The 17,072-nt window shown below is 49.0% G+C and overlaps 1 protein-coding gene across 2 annotated transcripts in view; it reads left to right on the forward strand.

Moving 5' to 3' along the window:
- The first annotated feature begins 4,406 nt into the window (after positions 1-4,406).
- The window catches only part of ZHX2 (zinc fingers and homeoboxes 2), a 67,929-nt gene continuing 55,263 nt past the window's right edge, over positions 4,407-17,072 (forward strand). For both annotated transcript variants that reach the window (XM_084306739.1, XM_084306738.1), the window contains exon 1: positions 4,407-4,516. The gene's annotated coding sequence lies outside the window, so the exon portion shown is untranslated. The remainder of the gene's footprint in view (positions 4,517-17,072) is intronic.

Here is a 17,072-nt window from a genome sequence, read left to right on the forward strand (position 1 = left end):
CAGCTCAGCGATTGAGGAAAGTGATAGGATTGACAAAGCATTTTAGCAGGGGAGAAAGCTTAATTTTGGTAGATGTTTTGCTGGGGGAAAAATGTGTATGGGTTGGAGAGCGAGTGGCAAGTGTAGGAGGTGAAAGAGCTCTGTTCCTCCGCACTGGTCATTGACCACAGTGCCAATGCCAGTGCCTCTCCTGCAAAGAGCAGAGACCAATATCTCTGCAAGAGAGGGAAGAAATAACAGTGTTTATCTGCTGACCTCTTTTCAATTTGTTTTTACCTTAATTTCTACCAATGTCCACACCAAGAGCCTAACTCCAGCATCAATCTGTAATTAAAAACACCAGCTGTGAGCCATGGCCTCGCCGTACCTGTGTGGGTGATAAAGAGCAGGGTGGGATGGAGCCAGGAGCCAGGTGTGTGATCAGCAGCTGTAGCTGAGCCTGGTTGTTCCTGCAAGCAGCTTGGGACCCCAGCCCAGAGCTGCTAAAGTCCCCTGGGGGGGAAAAAATGCATCCCGAAGCTCCCAGCCCACTCTCTGCTGCAGCATCCCATGCACAAGCCTCCTCCTGGTGCCACGGCACTAGGCCAGCAGAGACATGAGCAACGTGCAGCCGTTTTTATTTCCATGCCTCTGTTTTGGCTTCCAGAGGATGCTCGGCTCCTCCGAGGATACACACGGAGTCTCCTCAGAGTGCAGCTCTGAGCTGCACCTCCACGAGGGGGAAGGAGCTCTGTAACACTGACTCAGCCTGCAATTTCACAGGCTTAAACAGTCAGAAAGGAACCATCACGCTCAATAAGACCAAAACATATGTGACAATACATATGTCAGACACTCATCTCCTCACCATTAAGGGTATATAGACACACATATCAGCACAGAGTTCATTATCTCTGACCAAGGTGCTATTTCACAGGGGAGGCTGCAACTTCATCTGAGGTCTTTATGAAGCAGGCATCACCTTAAATCTAGAGAAAGTGCACGGAGGAAATGAAGAGGGCACTGGATTTAAAGCAAGCCAATGTCCTGCCCTTGCTTCCCAGGGAAATTGTGCGTGCTCACTCACGGTGCTCCGTGAGCAGTGGGGCTTCCATCATGCTAGGAACTGAAAAGAGAGGCTTTATGCAAAATAAATAAATAAATAAATAAATACAACATATAGCAATAATAATAATTGCAAACTTCCGTTTTGCATATTCTGTATAAGCAATTTCCATCTCCTTACTTTACCCTGCATCATTTTAATGTTAGGCTTCCATAAATTAGTTACATACAGAGACTTAGCGAGAGTATTTACACCACTTTCACCATAGATACTTCTTTTTTAGTCTGATTTCCCAAAGAATTAATACTTTTGTATTAAAAGCCCTAATTGCAAATACTGCTCTCCTATCCCTCAGCAAATTTATGATCCTTTCTGTTGATCTCATTTAAATGGCAACAGAGCTGGTAAAAGTGCTGGAGGGCATGTCCTGTGAGGAGAGGCTGAGGACACTCGTGTTGTCCAGTTTGGAGAAAAGGAGGCTCAGAGGCGACCTTGCTGCTCCCTGCAGCTCCCTGAGGAGGTGGGGAGGGAGGTGCTGGTGATGGCAGGACATCTGGGAATGGCACAAAGCTGAGCCAGGGGAGCTTCAGACTGGACATTAGGAACAATTTCTGTACCATGAGGGTGGTCAGACACTGTAAAAGGCTTCTGAGAGAGATGGTTGATGCCTCATGCCTGCTGGTGTTCAAGAGGCATCTGGATAATGCCCTCATTAGTGTGCTTTGACTTTTGGTTAGCCCTGAAGAGATCAGGCAGTGGGACTAGGTGATCTTTGAGGGTCCCTTCCAAGTGAGCTATTCTTTTCTGTTCTGTTCTGTTCTGTTCTGTTCTATTCTATTCTATTCTATTCTATTCTATTCTATTCTATTCTATTCTATTCTATTCTATTCTATTCTATCCCATCCCATCCCATCCCATCCTATCCTATTCTACCCTATCCTCCTATCCTACATCTGACAGGGCAGGAGTGAGAGATGCCCCCCCAGCCACAAGTTCCCAAAAGGAGAGCATGTGGACAGAGGTGCCACACGGATTGCTGGTCCCACTACTCCAGATTCAGAGGAGGAGCTTGATGGCCAAACCAGGTCTCTGGTTTGCACTTCCACATGGGAAAACGCAAAGTCACAGAGGAACAGCTGTCCTTAGCCTTACCCCCACAATCTCCACAGTTGCCTTGCAGCAATGTGGAATAAACTGGGACAATTTTAAAACCGACACCCTCCTCGCCTTAAAACCCAGGAACCGTGCTCCATCCTTAATGGCTTTTCAGCTCCTAATTGCTATGACGTCATGTAGGTTTTGGGGGAACCTCAAGAGGGCCCTGATTTAGCGCAGGGACCGCCCCGACCTGCGCTGGGAAGTGCCTTTGTCCCCAAAGCCTGCCCCCAAGCAAGGCACCCGGCTCCCGCTGGCAGCCCTCGTTTGCACTTGAAAGCCGGCGTTGACGGCAGCATCACCTAACCGGGCAAAGAGCCCTTCGCGTTTGGCAGTGAAAAAAAAAAAAAAAAAAAAAAAAAGGGAAAAAAAAAAAGTTAAAGAGGCCTTAAAGAAAGTGCTAATTAGCACAACCGCAAGGAGACTATTTTTCGCTTGCCTTTCCATTGATCTGCCCTGTAAAGAGTATTTTACATTAACAAGTGTAGCAGTCATTAAAACGCTGTGGCTCTTCTTTGTTTTCGGTTCCCAAATCACAGAAAATTATTTAAGACTAGAAAAAAAACCTTCGGGGGGAGAGGGGGGGGTACTTTTGCAGAAAAAAATAGCTTTTTTTTTTTTTCCACCAAGCATTCAGAATTCGGCGATATTTCCACTGCTGAAGAGTTAAAGTGCATTCGGCAGTATTTATCAGAAAGCGGAATTTCCATTAGAAAGGAACTAAATCCCCGGGGACGAAACCCAAAGGTCAACGAGCATCAGCAAGCCCGAGAGGTGGTCTTCGGTGCCCCCGGGGAGGTCGCCTGCGCTCGTCCCTTCCCCGGCAGCTCCCTCCTGGCGAGGAGCCGAGAAGTTAAAGCAAAGCGGTGAGAGTGGAGAGAGGCAGGGATCCGTCCCGTTCTCAGCCGGAGCTCTCAGAGACTGCACTCAATCAGGCAGGCAAAAACACGCCTACTCAGCTCAGGGTATCCCCGCAAAGAAATCTCTTGACATTGCTTTGACATATTTACTTTCTCACGCGATTTTTTTTTTTTTTTCTTTCCAGTAGCAATAACTCCCGGCTCCTCTTCCCTGCACTCCGAGTGATGCCTGGCGGTCCTGTCCCCGCAGGAGGCTGGGGACACCGCGGTGCCCGGCGGTGTCGCTGAGCCCTGCGGGGGGGGGAGTCCAGCCAAGCTCTGTCCCCTTTTTGGGACACGGCCGAGTCCCACATCCTGCAGCTTCCGAGCCTTGGGATGTCGAGGTGGGAATGTGAATTTAAGGGCATCTCAGCAGAGGGAGCGCATCGCAGCTAGCGTGTCCCCGAAGTTACGGGGATGCTGTGCTGCTCGGTCCTGTTAGCCCGGACTTGTTGCAAGATCTGCCAGCCGGCAGCAAGCTAGGCTCGGCGGATTATTTCTTGTAATTAATACACCGTAATAAACAGAAAATAGCCCGAGTCCTGGCTGGCTGCGCGTCTTGGGTCGAAAGGGGAAGAGACACAAGAGTTTAACGACAGTTTTAAATGGGGGGCAGGCTTCCTGCGGCGCGGCAGAGATTGCAGCATCCCCTGGAAATACCCACTACCTTCCTGCAACGAACAGCCACCGCCTGCAGCCCCCCCAGAGCCCCCCCATCCCCAGCAGAGCCCGAAGAAATGCCTCCTGCCTCCCCAGGTGTCCCGAGGGGCAGCCTCAGGGAGGCGGCACAGCCCCATCCAGCCCCCGGCGCCCTCTCCACGGGTGGGGACGGCACCGAGAAAGGGGGGTCCTAACCCCACGGGGCGATGCTACGAGGGGAGAGGTCCCGTCCTGGGGCCGAGCCCCCCACCCCCGGCGGGGTGCCACCGGCGGAACCCACGCGTGCGGCGCTGGGGGCGTGGGAAATTCACGCGGCCGGGCCCGGGGCAGCCGGGGGGGGGCCACAACCCCGCTCCCAACTTTCCTCGGAGCCCAGGGACCCCGGCGGCCGCTCCGGCGGTGGTACCGTATGCAAATACGCAGGCTGACGTCAGAGATCATGTGGCTTTTGGCGTAGATCCCCGCCGATCGAGGGCTTTTTTTTTTTTCCCTTTTTTTTTTTTTTTCCCTTTTTCGTTTTTTTTTTTTTTTTTTTTTTTTTTTTCCTCCTCTCCCTCCCCTCCTCTCTCTCTCTCTCTCCCTTCTTGCCGGGGCGGTGCGTGCGGGAGCGCGTAGCGGCTGCCCGCGGGGGGCCGTGCGCCGCGGCGGGGGCGGGGGGCGCGGGGTCCCGCGGCCGCGGGCAGCCGCGGAGCGGGTGCGCGGAGCTTTCCCCGCCGCTCCCCCCGAGCCACTTCGGGGACAGCGCCTTGGGGCTCAGGTAGGAAACTTCCCAGGCGGGGTCCCCCCCCCCTCCTCCTTCTCCTCTCCTCTCCTTCCCGAGCCCTCCTCGGCCGCCCTCCTCCTCCCTGCCCACATGCGCTTGCGGGCGCTCCCGCCCCGCTCGCTCGCACCCAACTTTTGCTCCTGGAAAAAACTGCTCCGGGAGCCCGACCGGGGGCTGGGGGGGTGCTGGAGCCTAAAGGGGGGAGCCGGGAGGGTGCTCGGGGTGGGTTTTTAATTGATCGCTTTTTTATTTTTTAGCAATGCGGCTTCTTTCCCCCTGCCCCCCCACCCCCCCCCACCCCTTCTCCCTCCCACCCACCCCTCCGGTCCTTCTCCCCGCTGCCTCCCGATCGCAAGTTCGGGTGAAGGGGGAAAAGAGGAGGAGGAGGAGGAGGGAAAGGGGGGGGGGGGGGGTTGGAAAAAACATGTCTACGTTTGTCTATGTCGACATCAGCAACAGAAAATATGGCGTCCGCTTTCGACAGGGCGTTACGTAGAGGCGAGCAGGGCGATTTTGGCGGTGCGGGGTCGCAACGGGAGCCGCTGGCTCGCAGGGAGGGGAGATGGGGGAAAAGGGAAAAAAAAAAAAAAAAAGCAAAAAAAAAGCTCCCGGGTTGGGGGGGGGGGGGGGGGCTGCAGGAGACGGGCGAGGGGGTCCCGGGGCTGCCGCCGGGCTCCGCGCCCCGCTGCCGGAGTTGGCCGGGATTTCTTCGGATTTGAGGGGCTGTGATTTTGTTTCGGTTTGGTTTGTGTTGTGTTTTATGTTTGTTTGTGGTTTTGTTTTTTTTTCTTGTCCCCTTTCTGCCGGAGAGGGGGCACCGCCAGGCCGCGGCTCGGAGCCCCCCTGCCCTGCCCCGCTCCTCCGGGGGTTGCGGCCGGGGCAGAGCCGGGGGCACGGAGCCTCCCCCCCCCCGCCCCCCCCCCCCAGCCGCTGCCCAAGTCCCCGTTTCGCCGGGGCGTTGATTTCTCCCAAAACGGGATCGGGAGATTTCGGGAAACTCGGCCTTTGGCACATTGCATCCACTTTTTTTTTTTTTTTTTTTTTTCCTCCTCAGGAGGGGGTGACTTTCTCTTTTGTTTTAGCGGCTTCCCAAAGCCAGCCCACAACTGTCTGCTTATTATTATTTTTTTTTCTTCCCTCTGTCTCGTCTCCGGGCTGAGGGGTGAAAGCAGAAGGCACAGATTTTGTCCCCTCTTTGCTAGGAATAAAACTTGGAAGCAGAGCTGGGACGTGTTGGAGCTCCACCTGCCTGGCTCTGGGGGTCCCTCTGCCCTCTGCTGCTGGGGGCATCACCCTCGTCCCCAGATCCTTGGGCTCCCCAAGCACCTCCCCAGTGGAGCATCCCCACCGTGAGGGCAGGAGCTCCTTTTAAACCCCAGGAGCTCACCAGGGCCCTGACATACAGGGGAAAGGCAGCAAAAGTTTGTTGGGGGATTGGAAAGTGGAGAGCAGGAGGGGGAAAAGCATCCAGAGAAGCAGGGGTGGAAGAAAGAGGGGGATTTGCTGGGTGAGGAGCCTCCAGCAGCTCCTGCCAGCTGTGCTGGAGCAGTGGGTGATGCTGGGGGGGCACACGGAGCCCTGTGGGGCTTCACCTCTGCTCACAGCAAAGCTGAGGGCACAGCATGGGGATGTCAGTGAGGCAGAGCCAGTACCTCCTATGTGATTGTTGTGTCCCACCTCGATTCAAATAACACAGGTGCCAGCACCCCAGTTGGGGAAGTTTTAGCACATCCTATAGAGGAGAAATGACAGGAACTCCAGCAAAGCCCCTTTTCAACTTGGGGCTGAAAACTAACATGTCAAATGCCTCTGTGATACTATTTTCCATGAAATGATTGTAAATCATCGCTGCTCTCAGCTTCATCCACTTCACCTACAAAGTGTTGTCATTATTTTAAAACTAGGGATTAAACTTCAGGCCGGTTTGTCCCCTGGCTGGAGCCGGGGCAGTTTTATAGGTGCGAGGAGGAGCAAGCTTGGACGTTTCCAGCAGAAACTTGTGTGTAGCCTTGCAGGGAAATAGCACGTGAGCTCCCAGAGTCTGTCTGGGTGCATGGTGTGGTGGTGTTAGGAGACCAGGAGAGGAGTGATTGTGTTGTTTGAGAGGTATCCGTGACAGAAGTGCTTTGCCTGTGTAATATATTCCTGTCCCGGTGAAGCCTTTCTGATGTAGATGTGGCTTCAGCCTGTAGGATGGACGCAGCAACCCTTTGAAACACAGAATTGCAAATTGATCTCCAGGTCGGTGAAAGCCAGCCACTGGCCAGCAGGTTGGGAGAGTATAAAGGATAAAAAAAAAACATGCATTTTTTAAGTTGCTGGCCAGTCCTTGCTTTTTTTCAGGAGCCACTTGTGTGTTTATCCCCTCTCAGGCTGCCCCAGTGCATGTGCAGAAATGAATTGCCACAAGCTCTCCTCTGTTTGTCCTCTCTCCTTGTACCTGTGATGAACTCAGTCCCGGAAAGAGCTCGCAGACGTGCGTAGCTCAAAGCGATCAGCCCAAAGTCCATGTGATTACTCGCCTTCATAAAATGACGTTTTTCCTGCCTGGCCACCACAAAAGTTATCCCGTCAGAGTTTCGTCCTGCAGCACACCTCTGCTGTGTGTGTCTGGGAGGAGTGCGCTCCTTCAGCTGCTTTCTCCGCAAGTACCACGGTTTTCTCTTCTTTCCACCCCAGGGACATGCCACGATTTCCAGTCAAGGGCTGTAAAACCAATAAACCATGGCAGGGGACATCCCAAGCTGGCAGTGTCACATTTTGATTCTTTTTGTCAAGGAGGTGGACTTCATGGTGTTTTAATATAAGCCCCAAAGGAGAAAACTAGCATTAAATATAGCAAAGGTACTCGCTTCTTTTTGCATTTTCAAACCAGTTTCAAACTGCAGCAGACTGGAATACAGCAGGTTTTGCTCGTCCTCATACAAAATGAGGCTTTTAATGCCAGGCATGACATCACTGTGCTTGCATGTGCGACATCCTCCGTTTTTATCCCTGTTAGCTCTGCTCTAACTAGGGTGATCCTCAGGGATATCACTTGGAGTCTCTCGCGGCTGGGATGTTTTGACCCATATCTGAGTTATTTTTCTGTGTGTCCGCTTGACTTAAGGAACGAAGGCATCCACTGAGAATAAATACAAATAGTGTTTTGATTATAATTTCTTGAGAAATGGACATGGTCTCAACTGACTTCCCTGAGATTGTAGCATGGCTGTCAGTGGCAGCAAAGCTGCATTTCCTTTTTATGTGGAGAGTGTAATTTGAGTTTCAACTTCCTTTCAAGCATAACCATGATCCAGCTAGTGTGCCCTTTCCCTAACAGTTACTGCAAACCAGGGGTTGTAACACGCACAGCTCCCTGGTGGTATCTGTAGGTATTCCAAGTACGTAAGAAAATTAAACATTATAGGCATTAACTTTAATCCATTAAAGTAATTCCTGGGATTCTGTCAAGGTGTGTTTACGTGTGTCATGTCAGCTGGAAATAGGTGTGTGGTGTTAGTTTATTTTATCTCCCGTGTGAAAATTCATAGACCTGGAGTTCAGTAGATGTCATCATACGGTGATATTGGAGGTACACAGTGATTTGGGGGCTCTTAGGTAAAAGCTAGAAGACATAATGATTTCCAAAATGTTGCAAATACTTTTAATACACGGTAGTATTTGTTGGTGTGGTACCCCGAGGTGGGAATGATGTGAACAGGGCCCTTGAAAGATTAATCCAAGAGACTTCAATTCCAGCATTGCTGTCCTAAGGCAGTTCAGAAATCACCATCCTGGCCCTCCCTCCCCAAAACACCATGGCTTTACAGATCGTAAGGTTGTGGGTCTTTTTGTTGTTGTTGTTGTTGCTTTGTCCTTGTGTTGTTTCTTTTGTGTTAAGAGAGAGACACTTCAGGTTGTTTCAAGAAACACTGTGGTTTGCAAGTTAGGACAGCACTCAGCAAGCTGCTCTCTGTAATGTGCACCCCCCAAAATGGCTCTGAAGCGAAAACTGAGGTCTCTGTCTGGCAGCAGGAGTTGCAGTTTTATTTAAGCCAGCCAGTACCGTGAGCATGTTGGTGCAACTGGGAGGCCTGGTCCAACTGGAGCACGTAGGGTGTCTGTGTGAGGTGTGTGAAAGATCCTCTGTTGTTGATTTAGGGTTTTTTTTGGGAGACCATTTTTTGTTTAGGGAGACCAATGATGGTAAGCAGAGGAGGTTTTGGCATTAGTGAACAGGAGGGGACCTGTAGAAGTCCTCCTGGGGATTTAATCTGGGTGGTGTGGGGAGATTTCAGTGAATTGTGACAACTTTCTGCAAGTAGCACACTTCCAGGGTGGTGGAAGCAAGGCCTGTGCAAAGAATTTGGTGTCACACTGGTACTGATCCTCCTCATCATAGCTACATTTTCTCTCCACTGTGGCCCCTGGACAGACTTCCCAGCAGGGACACTATTTAGCAAAGCCAAGCCTGTTGACCATCAGCTTGCCCTTCGAGTTAACTTTTGTGGACATTTTGTGGTGTCATTTGCACAAGTCCTCTCCACAAGTCCATAAACCATGGGTTAAAAAGCTGTGGTCAGCACTATTGAGCAGTGGTGTGGTTCAAGTTCACCCTTGGGTGCAGTTGCCATCCAGAAAAAGCTCTGAAGTGATGTAGGTCTCCTCCTCAGGCTGCTTATAATCTCTTTATGCAGGGCACCTAGGGCCTAGGTGGGCATGAGCACTTTGGTGGGGTCCGCATCCCACAGCCACACCAAGAATTTGTTCCTCGAATTTACTGAGCACGGGTTTATCCTCCCAAAGCCAGGCAGTGAGCTGGACGAGCTGTGTAAGCACAAGATGCCCTTTTGCTTTTGATACAGGCCTTGCTGCTGGTGGGACACATGCTGCCCTGGGCTGATTCAGCATCATGGCAAATGTCTGTGGCACTGTAGGAACTTCTTAAGTGGTATGTGTGTGTGTGTATGTATATATATATATATATATAAAGTACAGCATTTCAGTGATGTGATTTATGGCATGGTCCCAGCTGGCACCAAGGGCGAGGACAATTAGCTTCTTGTCAACAGCAGGAGGGGTGGGTTGGGAGCTTCTCCCCCTGCTTTCTGTGCCCAGGTTAGGCCATCATGGGCCTGAAGTCTTAGTTTTCCTTGCCTATTTTTCTCCCAGTCTTCCTGTCCTGACCTTATTTCCCCTCTTAGATACTAAGTGCTTTTTAAGCTTGCAACCTCAAGTTACCTGTGGATTTTGGCATCTCTTTTGTTGTTGTTAATTGTCTATTGTTCCCACAATTTTCTATTAAGTGCTAAAACTGCATATTTGACTTGCTGGATCCAAAACAAAACAAAACAAACAAAAAAAGCTAAATGGAAAGAGATTTTCTTGCCTGTTTTGAGTCAATGACGGTAACTGAGGAAGCCTCAAGTTCAGAATTATTTAACCTCTTGTACAGTCTGGTGAGTAGAGGAAGAAGTCAGAAACCTGATGTGTATCTCCTACAGCAGAGCTTTATAGGGGAAAAAAATGTGATTCCTTTCTTTTTACATGGAATCGTTTTGTGGTTTTTGTTTTTAAATAGCACTCCAAAGAAGCAGGCTCTGAGCGGCTGCTAAAGGCACCATCAGAGGGGTTCAGTAAAATCCTAGTATTTCTCAAGGAGTCTGTGCCCCGTCTCTTTGCCTTCAATCCATGTGTTCCCTTTTCTCACCCTCCAAGCTTTGGAGTTTTTTTTTTGCGTCTCTCAACCTAATTTCATGCTTATTAGTTTCAGTTACTTTATGTTACACTTCATTCAGGCAGCAGAAGTGGGAAAATAGTTGTTGATTTTGTTGTTGTTGGTTGGTTTTTGTTTTGTTTTAATTTGAGGTCATAAGTTTGCTTTGTTTCGGATGCTGCAGGGTTTGGGGCACTTAGCCGGGGGATGCCAGGCTGAGGCAGGCCACACTGGCATCTCCCAGGTTTGCTGCCAGGCTCAGGAGCGCTGCTGATTCACTCTCACAAGAAATAAAGGAGAGTCCTGTTGGTTCTGGCCTCAAGTGTTTTTGACAAGATGCCTTCCCCACCCCTCTTTCTGCCTCCCACCTCTAAAACAAATATGTTTTGTTGTGGTTTGTTTTTTTGTGTGTGTGTTTTGTGTTTTTTTTTCCAGCATCCTCTCCAGCACGAACTGTCAGGCACTGCAGGGAGTTTTTCCTTGTCTTTTGTCTCTCCAGAAAGTGATTTATTTAAATGATATGCTCGGAGCACGCTGCCATTGCAGGCTTCGGTGCTTGTCGCCTTCATTGCCTTGTTATAGTTTCCTTGAAATCCGTGGAAGATCAGTCCAAGGTGGTTTGGCAGTCCTTTATCCCACATCTGTTCCCTTGTCCCCATCAGGCATTCCTGGGGCATCTCCTGCAGCCTGCCACGTTGACGATGCCGCTTGTCATTACTGTCGTGTGGCACTGCTAGATGTTGGGAGGAGTCGTGGCCTCGCAGTTAGAGATTTTAGGGATCTCTTCCTCATCTCTCAGGACAGCATAGGTTTTTTCAAGGCTGTGAGAGCCAGAAACCCTTTTACACGAGCTTTGAGTAAAGTTCCTGATCTTTCCAACCTGGGCTCGGGTACCAGCGTCTTCTCAGGAAGGCACCACCTCCATTCTGCTACTGTTTTGAGGGTTAAATTTAATTTTCTTTGAGAAGTCAGTGGTGTTGAGATGCTGAAAAAGCACTGTGTGGGGTTTTCAAGCCAGAGACAGTGTCTGGGGATGCTGCATGGGAGAGACAGCATAGACATGCGGGGCTGGTGCTTGCTGTGGGCCTGCAGGATTTTTCAAGGAGGCTTTCAGGTGCAGAGCTGGTGATGAGCAAATCATGATCTGCGGGTAGTTTCAGAGGAAACTGCTTCCTTAGGGAGCCTCTTCTTCCCTCTGCCTGCATGGGATCTTCTGGCCTAAGGAAGGAATAGGCTCTGCATGTGTTTTAAAGCAATTAGAGTGACAAGGAAGCAGTGTTAAATGTGTTAGTTAGGAAGGAGCTGTTTTCTTCAGCTACCCTTACTTGGTATCTTCTTTTTGTCTGGAGTTAGCGTCCTCAAGTTTTGCTCAATCTCAGTTTATACAGGGCTCCACTCCTCTGTGGATCTGCCGTAGTCTCATCTTTGTGCCTGGTGGTTATGTCAGGGGGATAGAGGTGGTTTGGGAAATGTTGCTCAAGGCAAACACAAGTTTCAAAATCTGCAGTTAATCAGATACAGGAAAAAAAAAAAAAAAAAAGTTAGCTTTCTAAAGTGTTTTACATTCAAACCTAAATGTTCTTAGATGGTTTTAGACTGTAAAGATAGTCTTAGCTCCAGCCTCATCTCTTCTCACTTAGCAGAAAATCAGAATGCCGAGGTGGTGGATTTAAAGTTAATCTTTTGAAATCTGAACTCGTTTTTTTTGCTCCACTTTAGCTCCTTTGCAAGTGGAAGTTCCTGTTCTCCCTGTAAGGCACCTGTGAGCCAGAGTGCTCAAGAATGGGAGCTTTCAGCAGGGTCAGCAGCTCCAGCTCCCAGCAGAGCCAAATGCACCCTACTGCAAAATCTCCAGGGGATGCACATATACATAATTTTGGGGGAAAAAAATAATAATAAAGTCACAAACCTCTGTCTGCATCCCCTCACCAGTTTAGGAGGAATTATGTTGTTCAGATCATGTTTTGCATTTTTATTTTATTTTCAGTATCCTCTTCCTTCCCCTCCTTTCCTTTCCCTGTTCCCATAGCAGGGCAGCACATCCCTTTGGGCGCAGGGTGCTGCCCAGGCAGGGTGCTCGCTGCCCTTGTCCCCTAGATCCCAGGCTGTGCTGTGGGGAGCAGCGAGCTGTGAGCTGCCGGCTGGCCCGAGCTGATTTTTTCCATAGTAAACATGAGCCAAGTTCTTTTGAAAATTCACGGTGGGGTACGGCCCGGGGCTCTTTATAATTCCGCCTACCAAAAAAAGGCCACATTTCACTGTGGCACAGCATCATTCAGTGCCTGTCTTTAAAAAAGCAGTCTGTTCAGTAGCTTTCTACTTATGTGCTGGGGAAACCATGGCAGGGAAAGAGCTTTTGTGGTGCACGGTGGAGCAAGGGACCTGCTCGGTGATGTGCTATTGAATGAGAAGCACCCCCTGGAAAGTGTGCGAGCTGCATCGCAAGGAGCATATTGGGTGTTTAGTGCTAGCACTGCTGCCTCCAAAGATTGGTTGTGATGTGGTAAATAGTGTGTGGTACTTGCTGGCCAAGGTTTAGGGGCTGTTTGTGGTCTGCTTTGCTTACAAAAGGTATAGGGAAGCAGCCTGGGGATGGGGATTAGCATCCATATCCACCACCTCTCTAAATTCTTTCGGATGTTTTGTGTGCAGCAGTGCAAGGTGCAGTTTGCTGCATTGTGAAAAGGGTGTGTTTGCACAGGAAAAGAGTGTGTTGATTATTGAATACCTGAGCTTCCTCTCTCTGTCCATTTTCTGGGCTTGCAGCTTGTGCTAAAGTTTGCTGCTTTGGACCCAATGCATCCTTCCCCATTGCCTCTTGCTGGTGCAACCCTGCTGGAGGATCCTTCCTCACCTCCCTTTCACAGGGTCTGCAGGACAGAGGAAAGGACTGTGATTTGCCACAGTTTATTCTGTTTTTTACAACCCACAGATACTCATCTTGAAACGTTGTTCACCTTCTGGGGTGGCCCCTCGGCTTGAGTTGGGTTGGGTTGCAACTTGGTGAATTTTTGGCTGGCAGCATGATGGTCCTTGTGTCTGTGCTGTGCTTGAAAAGCACTGAAAAAGTTGGAATCAGTACATTTTAACACAGTAGTGAAATTTTTAGGGTAGCTAGCAGAGGAAGAAAAATATCACAAATCTTGGTTTTCGGTTTTGTTTTTCATGAAACAGTGAGACGACTGTGGTAGAAACCCGATTAAGAAACATTTGCAGTTGGGTATTTTTTCAGTCATTAACCTTTTTTCGGCTTGTCAGTGATCTTAAAGTATCCGTTCTTAAATTATCTAAAACATCTGGTTCATGCCAGATGAGGAAAAGCCCAATGCACATCTGGGTTTGGCAGGATTCTCCGTTCATGAAGTTTCATCCTTAGCATGATTTAAATAGTTCAAGGTGTTAAAGTCATTAAATCAAGGTTTATAACAGCTTTCAGATGCTCCCCAGTTAAAGCAGGAAGGAATGTTACATGCTATGTGTTTTAAAAGGAAGCACTGAACGTTCTTTGCTAATTATGTTCTTTTTTATTAAGTCCAAGTAGTTGGTTTTTTTGCTTTTTTTTTTTTTTTTTTGAGGCGAGTTTGGCAAATGATAGTTTTTAATCAAATTACAGAATAAAATAATTGCTTCAAATTGAATGTAATGAACTCTTATTTTACAGGTCTTCATACAGTGAGGTTCTGTTAAGGCCACCCTTGATCTGCATTGAAATTAGGCAGGCAGAGTCTTGTTTGAAGGCAAGCAAAGCCAAGGACCAGTTTTCTTAAAAACTAGAAGACATCGTGCCAGGAGGTGCTTGTCCAGAAGCACAGGCTTTAGGAGAAAGCAGGGTGTTAGGGGATAGAGAAGCCTTTTGTCTGTTCAGCAGGTACCTGTGGATAGATTAGGCAAATTGTAGTTAATGGTTTAACGAAGGGCCCAATGCTGCAGCTGTGCTTGACTTCAGTGCTACTTGGCAGTGCTGTTCTGGAGGGTAGGATTAAGACTATGACTTTGAAATTAAGCTTTTCTTATACTTGTCTTCTTCCCAATAAATACAAAGCTTCTGACTGCCAATTCTGAGTGGTACAGCCCAAACAGATGACGTGTAAAAAAAGGCATTAAGGAAATGGGTCTGTGCTGTCCTTATCCACCTTCAGGAGAGCCTCTGAGCTCCAGACCCTTACGGTTTTCTTTGCAGACCCTTATCATTTGTTTAGCAGGAAGTTTCATCTGTGTCAAGCTCTCTGATGTGAGCTGAAATTCAGGAGACTAAATGTGGGAGCAGCAGGATTGATGTAGGCTGCTTTCCGCTGGATTGAATTCCTGCGTGGACTTGGAGATCTGTGTCCCCTTCCCTGAATGACACTGTTCCCTCGGACCTGTCCTCCTCACCCTGTCTGCTTTCCCTGGCTGTAAGGCTGGAGCTGCTCCAGGCTTTGCTGGGTGAAGCTCTCTGTATGTGGAGTTAGCAAACGGGGGACGGCTGAGAGACGCTCGCTGCGTTCCCAGCTGGGAACATGCAGGCAAGGCGATGTCAACTCAGAGGCATGAAAGAGTAAGCAAAGCAAAAATACCTTTCCACCGAAGCCCTCGCTGCATGCAAGGCTGAAATCATAGGAGCTGTTCTTTGAAGTCAGCCTCCTAGTTGTATTGTGAATTTGGCTTTCAGGGTGCAGCTTTGAACATGTAGCTGAGGCCTTCGAAAGCCCCAAACCTCTGCTCTTTTAAGTGACATTTTTACATATATTCATCTGCTGGGTACACATATACTTGCACACATGCATAGCCTGTTCCCACCTGGACATGTGTTCGGGACACTTGTGTTTCAGTTGGACGTAGTCCTGAGGTGTTCTCCCCCCAGCAGATGTTTCTGGAGCATCAGGACAGTCTGTGCAGACTTTTTGCAGCAGTCTCCATCCCTGGGACCCACCACTGCTGGGTCCAGCACAAGGCTGCCACCACACGCAGAGGGGTTGCGTGCAGTTCTCCTGGAGGTCTGTGACCAGCCCCAGGGTCCTGTCCTGACGGGAAGGATCTGATGAAAGGATCAAGCCGTTCCTTTGCATTATCACACTGTAGTGAATGGGCAAACACTTCGGTTCTCATCTTGCCTTTGCTTCTGAAATCACCAGCAGCTGTTTCATTAACTATTAATGACCTGCTCATTAATGCTGTAAAAGGCTAGGACCAATCTCACAAATTTTCTGGACTCTTCCCCTGAAATATTTATGACTTGCTCACTATGCAGAAGGGCAAGAGCAACAGCAGAGAACATGCCTCCAAGTTTTGTTGAGCATTATTAAAGAGCTCATGAATATGAAGAAGCTGGCAGGTTGTTGGTTTTTTTTTTTTTACTTTTTTTTTTTTTTTTTTTTACTTTTTTTTTGGCTTGCCGAGCTGTGTGTCTGGCTGCAGGGGTAGGACAGGCCCATAGCAGGCGCTTGCTGAAGCATCGCTGGCTCAGCTGGTCCCTCGGTGCTCCATTACTCCAGGCAGCTTCCTATCCAGGCTGACCTACTCTTCTGTCTGGTCTTCTGCCTCCTTAGCAGAGTTTTCTTATTACTATTACTTAACTTTCTTATTACTATTTTTTACGGGGTGTAAATGTTTTATCCCACATAATATGAAAGGACAAGGGATGCTTGGTTCCTTTCCTGGAACCATTACTTATAGCTGATGGACCAAAGTTAAAATGGATCTGGGATGGAATTTCAAAGTCCTGTCCTTCACCAGCATCATCTTCAAGGGTTTAACTTAACAACTTACTTTTGTACTGCTAGGACAAGGTGAAGAGCCTGTTTAGGCAGCCTGGTGGTAACTAAAACCTCATGTTAGCACATGGTCATACCATGCCCATGACTGCAGCAGGCCCTGGTGGGACCCCATTGTCACATCAGTCTCCGGGAACGTGCCAGCAGTGTGCTGAATGCAGCTTGGGTTTGACCTCAAAACTAGCATAGTTGTCTCTTGGGAAGACCTGTGGGACTGCAGCCAGCATCCAGATTTTGGGTGACTCTTGTCACTCCTATTTATTGAAGCAATTCCTCCACAAGCTGGAAAATGGATAGATGCAAAAACAGGGTTTCTACCCTTTTGCTGGTGTAGATCTTCCAGGAGCAGCTGCAGTGGAGGCTGCAGAGCAGATCCTGGTCAACTGTGGTTTTTTTTTAGTTACCCGTAGTGCCATTATCCCTCCGCCTGTAGAGCTGCTCTCTTCCTTCTGGAACATCTCCCCCATCATCCCACCCAAGAGCATGAAGCTCCTCCTAAGTTTTGGGAGCCTTTTCCTTATTTCTTCCTTGGTGGTTAGGAGGAGTTGGCCCAAAACAGACGCTGCTCCTCTCTCAATCTGGCATGGAATCACAGGTGAAGGATGTTGGTTGCAACATCTCTGTTCCAGAGCAGAGGGAAGACTGACGTAATTCAAAACGCTGTGTCCTGTCCCTGCCAGAAGCACCAGTGATCAGGTATTGATGACGTGAGAAAGCACGGTGATGATCAGCATTTCCAGTAAGCAGAAGCTTACGGTGTCCTGTGAAATAAGCGGAAGAGGGAAGCGTCTCCAAGGGTCAGCTGTGGGATCTTGGTGTCATAACTTGAGCTGCCAGCAGCCAGAGAAATTCCAGATGTGTCTCCTGCGTGCTGCTGAGCTGCGGGTGACACTTCAAGGAAAATGTGTGTCTGGTTGCACTCACAGGCAGATTCCTGATTTCAGCACTTTCAGGCTGAGGACTAGACCACGCTGTGGATTACACTGAAACTCATCATTCATCTTCCTTCTTTTTTTTTTTTGGGCGGGGGTGGGGGCACTGTATTCCTGTCATGCCCTGTCAAGATGAAAACCATTGCTCGCATATTCAAACAGCGCTG

The sequence above is a fragment of the Netta rufina genome, assembly GCF_964035555.1.
Source record: "Netta rufina genome assembly, chromosome: 2".
NCBI classification, from domain to species: Eukaryota; Metazoa; Chordata; class Aves; order Anseriformes; family Anatidae; genus Netta; species Netta rufina.